Source organism: Lacerta agilis, chromosome 17 (genome assembly GCF_009819535.1).
Source record: "Lacerta agilis isolate rLacAgi1 chromosome 17, rLacAgi1.pri, whole genome shotgun sequence".
In the NCBI taxonomy this organism is placed as follows: Eukaryota; Metazoa; Chordata; class Lepidosauria; order Squamata; family Lacertidae; genus Lacerta; species Lacerta agilis.
This window is the reverse complement of record NC_046328.1, coordinates 31,248,083-31,254,365: the sequence shown is the minus strand read 5'-3', so window position 1 is coordinate 31,254,365 and position 6,283 is coordinate 31,248,083.

Below are 6,283 nucleotides of genomic sequence, written 5' to 3'. Positions count from 1 at the left end.
ACACAATCTCCCTTTTTTAAACTCTGTAATCCATCTGTGCTCTTCCCCCCCCCCCCCAATCTTTCCATCGACACCCCACCACCAGCGCGGGGTGACTGGCACCTGTCGTGTGTCTCCTGGTCTGACTCCAATTTTGAACTGAATGTTTTTTAAAGCTCCCCCCCCCTTCCAAAGATCCCCCTCCCCAACTTTGCAAGTCTTGCAAGGCCTCACAGGTGCCTCACCCTCCTCATTTTTGGAATGAGTCCCATCTCTTACCTTGTCTACATGATGTCAAAGTCTGTTTTTTTCCAATCTGTCTTGGGTTTTGCAAACCGTGGATTTCTGGCAAAGGGGATGAAAGGGCAACGGGATGAATGTCACCCCTGTGTGGGGGGGAATTGAGAGTCCCCCTCCAAGGGAGAAAGGGAGGGGGTGGGACAGAGGGGGGTGGGCAGGGGTGAACTAAGGCAATCAAAACTGTTTTCGTGCAGGTTTAAGATTTTATAGTGTAGATCTGCCTGTTTACTTCAGGATTGTTGTGATATTAAAAAAAAACATTAAACGGAACAGTGAATCGCACCCGGCTCTCTTTTGACTGACTGCATTTGTTTTCTGGATGTTGCTTCTCCGTGAAGCTTCCTAAAATGGATCCTTCACACTCCTGAGATCTCCTCACTGTTCCCTAAGGAAGCCTCATTTCGCACCCAGAACTTGACACTACGGTTTCCACTATTATTTTCAATGATTCTAAGTTGCAATGCCTGGTTTTCTTTTGAATGTCAGTGTGTAAGGAGAAAAGGCATCCCTACAGGACACCCCCACCCCCCAATAACTGCTACCCCCCCAAAAAAAGAAAGGAAGGTGAGTCACTTTCAGCCTAGGTAGAGATGGGCAGATCCCTCTAGCATATTCGGACGTGATCTAGTGGGTCCTTCTGAGAATAAAAGGGCATGTAAGTTGGAAGGGAGCAAGAGCCTCACACCCTCTGTGCCTCTCTATGCGGCCCTCAGAACTGTTCCTGGGCCGCTCGGTTCTTTCAACAGGTGTTTGGTTCTGGCAATAGCCAGCAGAGGGCACTGCAGCACTAGGAACAGAAATATTTAAGTGTGCGCTGTTACACCCGATAATAAATTGCTAGTTTTGTTGTGACTTGTGGGAGTTTCCATGGGGGCAGCCTCGTACAGGCTCGTACCTGCAGAGTGAGGGTTGCAGAGAGGTCATGGCATTTTTGCAGTGTTATCTGTTTGCAAATGCAACAACGAAAGAAGGAAGTCTGGTAACATCTTAAGGGTTAGGCTCCATTATGATGGTATGTGCTTTCATTTGCTAGAGTCTGCCTCATCCATGATCTGAACAACGGCTACTGTCTAGTAGTAAAGGTAAAGGGACCCCTGACCATTAGGTCCAGTTGTGTGTGTCCGACTCTGGGGTTGTGGCGCTCATCTCGCTTTATTGGCCGAGGGAGCCGGCGTACAGCTTCCGGGTCATGTGGCCAGCATGACTAAGCCGCTTCTGGCGAAACCAGAGCAGCGCACGGAAATGCCGTTTACCTTCCCGCCGCCGGAGCGGTACCTATTTATCTACTTGCACTTTGACGTGCTTTCAAACTGCTAGATGGGCAGGAGCTGGGACTGAGCAACAGGAGCTCACCCTGTCGTACTGCCGACCTTCTGATCGGCAAGCCCTAGGCTCAATGGTTTAGACCAGTGTTTTTCAACCTTTTTTGGGCAAAGGCACACTTGTTTCATGAAAAAAATCACGAGGCACACCACCATTAGAAAATGTTAAAAAAATTAACTCTGTGCCTATATTGACTATATATAAAGTAATTTTTCAATTTTTCCCATGGCACACCAGGCAACATCTCGCGGCACACTAGTGTGCCACGGAACAGTGGTTGAAAAACACTGGTTTAGACCACAGCGCCACCCGCATCCCTAGTCTTATTTATTTATTTATTTATTTATTTATTTATTGTCTCCTGCTGGTAGCCACCAACCATCAAAGGTCACTGAGCAAGATGAAAACACATAATACATATCTTTATAAAAGCGAAACAATAACAGTAAGTGAACAGTTGTAGAGCTTTTTTTTAGTTTTAACCAAAGCTGCTTAGCTTTTTTTTTTTTTTTTACAAAATATCAAAGTAATAATGAAGTTTTAGAGCTAGTCTTAAGGAAATACACCCCCCCCCCAAAAAAAATTCCTGGACATTGCAGTGATGTCCACTGTTTCAGACTGCCATATGGCAGCCCTACTGGAATACATAGCTTCCTGTAGGAAAGGTAAGCTCCGCCTCTGTTTGCCTCTGGCCCCGCCCACACGTGTCCCCAGGAAGGTGGTCCGTGCTGCAACATGGCTCTCATGCTGAAAAAGTTCCTCCGCCTTTGATGAACCAGCATGTAGTACGTAGTGGGGAAAGTCTGTAGTTCAGGGGTGGATCATCTTGGTTTGCATGCAGAAGGTCCCAGGATCAACCGCTCACATCTCCCGGTATGGCTGGGGATTGAGCCCTTCATGAAACCCTGGAGAGCAGCAGCTGCCAGTTGGTGCGGACAATACTGAGGTAAGATAGACCCAGAGGTGTAAGGCTCTGTGTAAGGCAGCTCCCTATCTCCCTATTTAAAACCAGCTATTTGTCCAAGCTATTTGAATTATTGTCCAAGCTATTTGAATTATGGTGTTGGAGGAGACTCTTGAGAGTCCCATGGACTGCAAAAAGATCAAACTTATCCATCCTTAAAGAAATCAGCCCTGAGTGCTCACTGGAAGGGCAGATCCTGAAGTTGAGGCTCCAATACTTTGGCCACCTCATAAGAAGAGAAGACTCCCTGGAAAAGACCTTAATGTTGGGAAAGATGGAGGGCACAAGGAGAAGGGGACGACAGAGGATGAGATGGTTGGACAGTGTTCTCGAAGCTACTAACATGAGTTTGGCCAAACTCTGGGAGGCAGTGGAGGATAGGGGTGCCTGGCGTGCTCTGGTCCATGGGGTCACGAAGAGTCGGACACGACTGAACGACTGAACAACAACGACAATTTGTCCAAGAGCATGAGGACTGGGCTCTTTATTTCTGGGGAGATGGCCGAAGCTCAGTGGCAGAACACTTGCTTGGCATGCAGAAGGTCCCATGTTGGTTCCCCAATGGCATTTCCAGGTAGAGCTGGGGATATTCCCTGCCCGAAATCCAGGAGAGCCTCTGCCAGTGTAAGCAACAGTGAATTAGAAAGACCAAAAACCTTCCCCACCCTAGATTAAACAAACCAGCGAAGTCTGATTTTGCAAACATAAAAAAGAACACGATTTCAAGAGGGTATTGCTGAAAAAAATGACTTGAGTGCACTTCATCTTCCTGGTGTTGAGTACCTCAGCCCTTTGTATATTTTTTTGAGTGCCGAGAGAGGCAGGCACTTGTGCTTGGTTTAATTCTTGAGTGGGTGCAGCAAGGCTTGTTGCTAAGGTTGCAGGGGTTGGAAATATAACAGCAGGGGTCCTGCGGTCAGCAACTAAAGGGTTAATTCTGTTGACAGACAGTTAGCCAAGAGGGGTGGTGAAGGAGGAGGAGGTGTTTCCTAACAACCAGCCAGAATGCAGTGCTCGAGCTCTGATTGGCTACTAACCCTGCCCTGGACTAGGCCTGAACCCTAAGAAAGAAGACCCCTCCTGCTGCATATTTATATACTGTTTTGTTCACTTTACTTCAGTAAAGTGTGACCCGTTTTCTCTCTCGACTCCCATCTCCTTTATTCCAGTCACTCCATTAACAGCAAAATGAAGGCCAGGGTGGTGAGGGAAGAACTTAGGCAGCTGCTTTGTACCAGGTTTAACCAATTGCCCATCAAGCCCAATACTGCTTACTCTGACTGGCAGCACCTCTGCAGAGTGATGGGCAGAAAGAAGTCTGCCCTATCCTTTTAAAACTGGGGATGTCAGCGGTTGAGCCTGGAACTTCCTACATGCAAAACTGGTTCTCTGCCACTGAGCTGCAAAGTGAGAAATAAATTAAGATTCTAGTCCTCATGACTCTGGATTAAAAGGCTGGCTGAAACAGGAAGCTGTCTTCTCCATCTAGCTCATTCTTCTCCATCCTGACCGGCTGTGGCCCTCCAGAGTTTCAGGCAGGAGACACTCCCAATACTATTTGGATATGTCAGGATTTGAACCTGGGACCATCTGCATGTCAAGTAGATGTTCTGCTGCTCAACTGCAGTCCTTCCCAAAAAAGAATTCAAGAAGTCAGTTGCTTGCTTTTCCCCTTGACCCTAATCAACCACCGGCCAATTTAATGCATCATTGCTCATGCCAAATAATAATAAGCAAATCGGCAACCCTATTGTTCATTATTATTTACTTAACACAAATACACTTTCCTACTGCCAAACTGCTGCCCCCGCCCCCATTGCTTACATAATAAAAAAAGGGAATGTTTGCTTTCATTGTTGCCTTGGAAAACCGCGGAACGAAAGCAAGCCAGCCCCGGATCTTGCTCCCTCCCACCCTGTGTATTTTTCGTTCCCATTTCCTTGTCCATACAGTAGTCCTACTGGCTACTGTGTTTTCTTATCCCTGAGGACTGCTTTAAGGAAGAAATAAAAATATTGCCCAATTAGGAAGCGCAGGATGTCTCAGCAGGTTGTTAACCCAAGAACCTCCAGCAACAGAGACAGTCTACCTTGCAATTGAAGTTGGAGGGGGCAGAATAGACAAATGACAGAGGGAGGGCTGTGGCCTTCATGCCTTGTTTGCGAGTAGTCTAGAAGCACCCGGCTGTCCTCTGTCGGAAACAGGGTGCATGGCTTGATGGAGCTTAGCTCTGGCTTTCCCATGGTTGTTGCAGCTCCCATCATCGCTGACCATTGGCCATGCTGGCTGGGACTGGTGGGATCTGGAGTCCAACAGCATTGGAAGAAGGTTCCCCCAGGCCTGTCATGAGCTATGTCAGCTTGCTACCAGTCAGTGTTGACAATACTGAGTCTGATGGGCCAGCGATCTGTCAGCATCAGATGTTCCTGTAATATTTTATTGCGGGATGAGCTCTTGATGGCTGGGGGGCCTCTCTGTGTTTTCAAATGCAATACCCACCTGGGTTTGGAGAAGGTGAGAGGCTGTGCTAGGGAAGGGGAGCAGACAGAATCCAAAGCAGGCGAAAGCAGTGGGCCCTCTCGATACTGTCGTACTGCAACTCCCATCAGCCCCCAGCCAGCATTGGCCGGTGGTCAGGGATAATGGGAGTCATAGTCCACCAACATCTTTGAGGCTACAGGGTCTCCAGCCCTGTCCTAGATACATGTCCCAACCAATCAGGGATCACACACCAAATGCACTTGCGGAGGTGTAATATTCTCTTACCTAGAGCAGGGATGAAGAACCTGCAGCCATCCATGTGCTGTCAGACTACAACTCTCATCAGCCCCCAGCCAGCACTGGCCAGGCGTCATGAATGATAGGAGTTGGAGTCCACTGACATTTGAAAGGCTACAGGCTCCCCATCACTTTTGGCTTCAGAAGACTGTCTGTTTGCTTCCTCTCTTCTTCTACTGAGGTAGCTCAGGGGGTAGAGCGTGCGGTTCCACAGCCCCATGTTGAGCAGAAAGATTCCTGCATTAGGGGGTTAGACTAGATTATCCTTATGGTCCCTTCCAACTCTAAAATTCTATGATTCTAAAACAGGGGTCCCCAAACTGCGGCCCAATCACCTTCTCAATCCGGCCCGCAGACGGTCTGGGACTCAGCATGTTTACATGAGTAGAAGGTGTCCTTTTATTTAAAATGCATCTTTGGTTTATTTGTGGGGCCTGGCTGGTGTTTTTACAGGAGTAGAATGTGTCCTTTTATTTAAAATGCATCTCTGGGTTATTTGTGGGGCATAGGAATTCGTTCATATATTTTTTTCAAAATATAGTCCGGCCCCCCACAAGGTCTGAGGGACAGTGGACCGGCCCCCTGCTGAAAAAGTTTGCTGACCCCTGTTCTAAAGCAAATACCGTATATACCCGAGTATAAGCCGACCCGAATATAAACCGAGGCACCTAATTTTCCTACAAAAACCTGGGAAAGCTTATTGACTCAAGTATAAGCCGATTCACCTTGCTGCTATGGAGGAGGAGGAGGAACGAGCAGCCCGAAAGCAGCCCTTTGGGCTGCTCCTTCCTCTTCCTCCTTTGCCAAGTTTGCATTTATGCGAGCAGTTCAGGAATGGAACAAGCTGCCTGGGGAGAGTAAAGAACCGCCGCTCTTGTACGCTTCTTAAGGAATGGTTGACTGGGGTGAGCGGGCAGCGGCGGCACGAGTGGAGAGAAA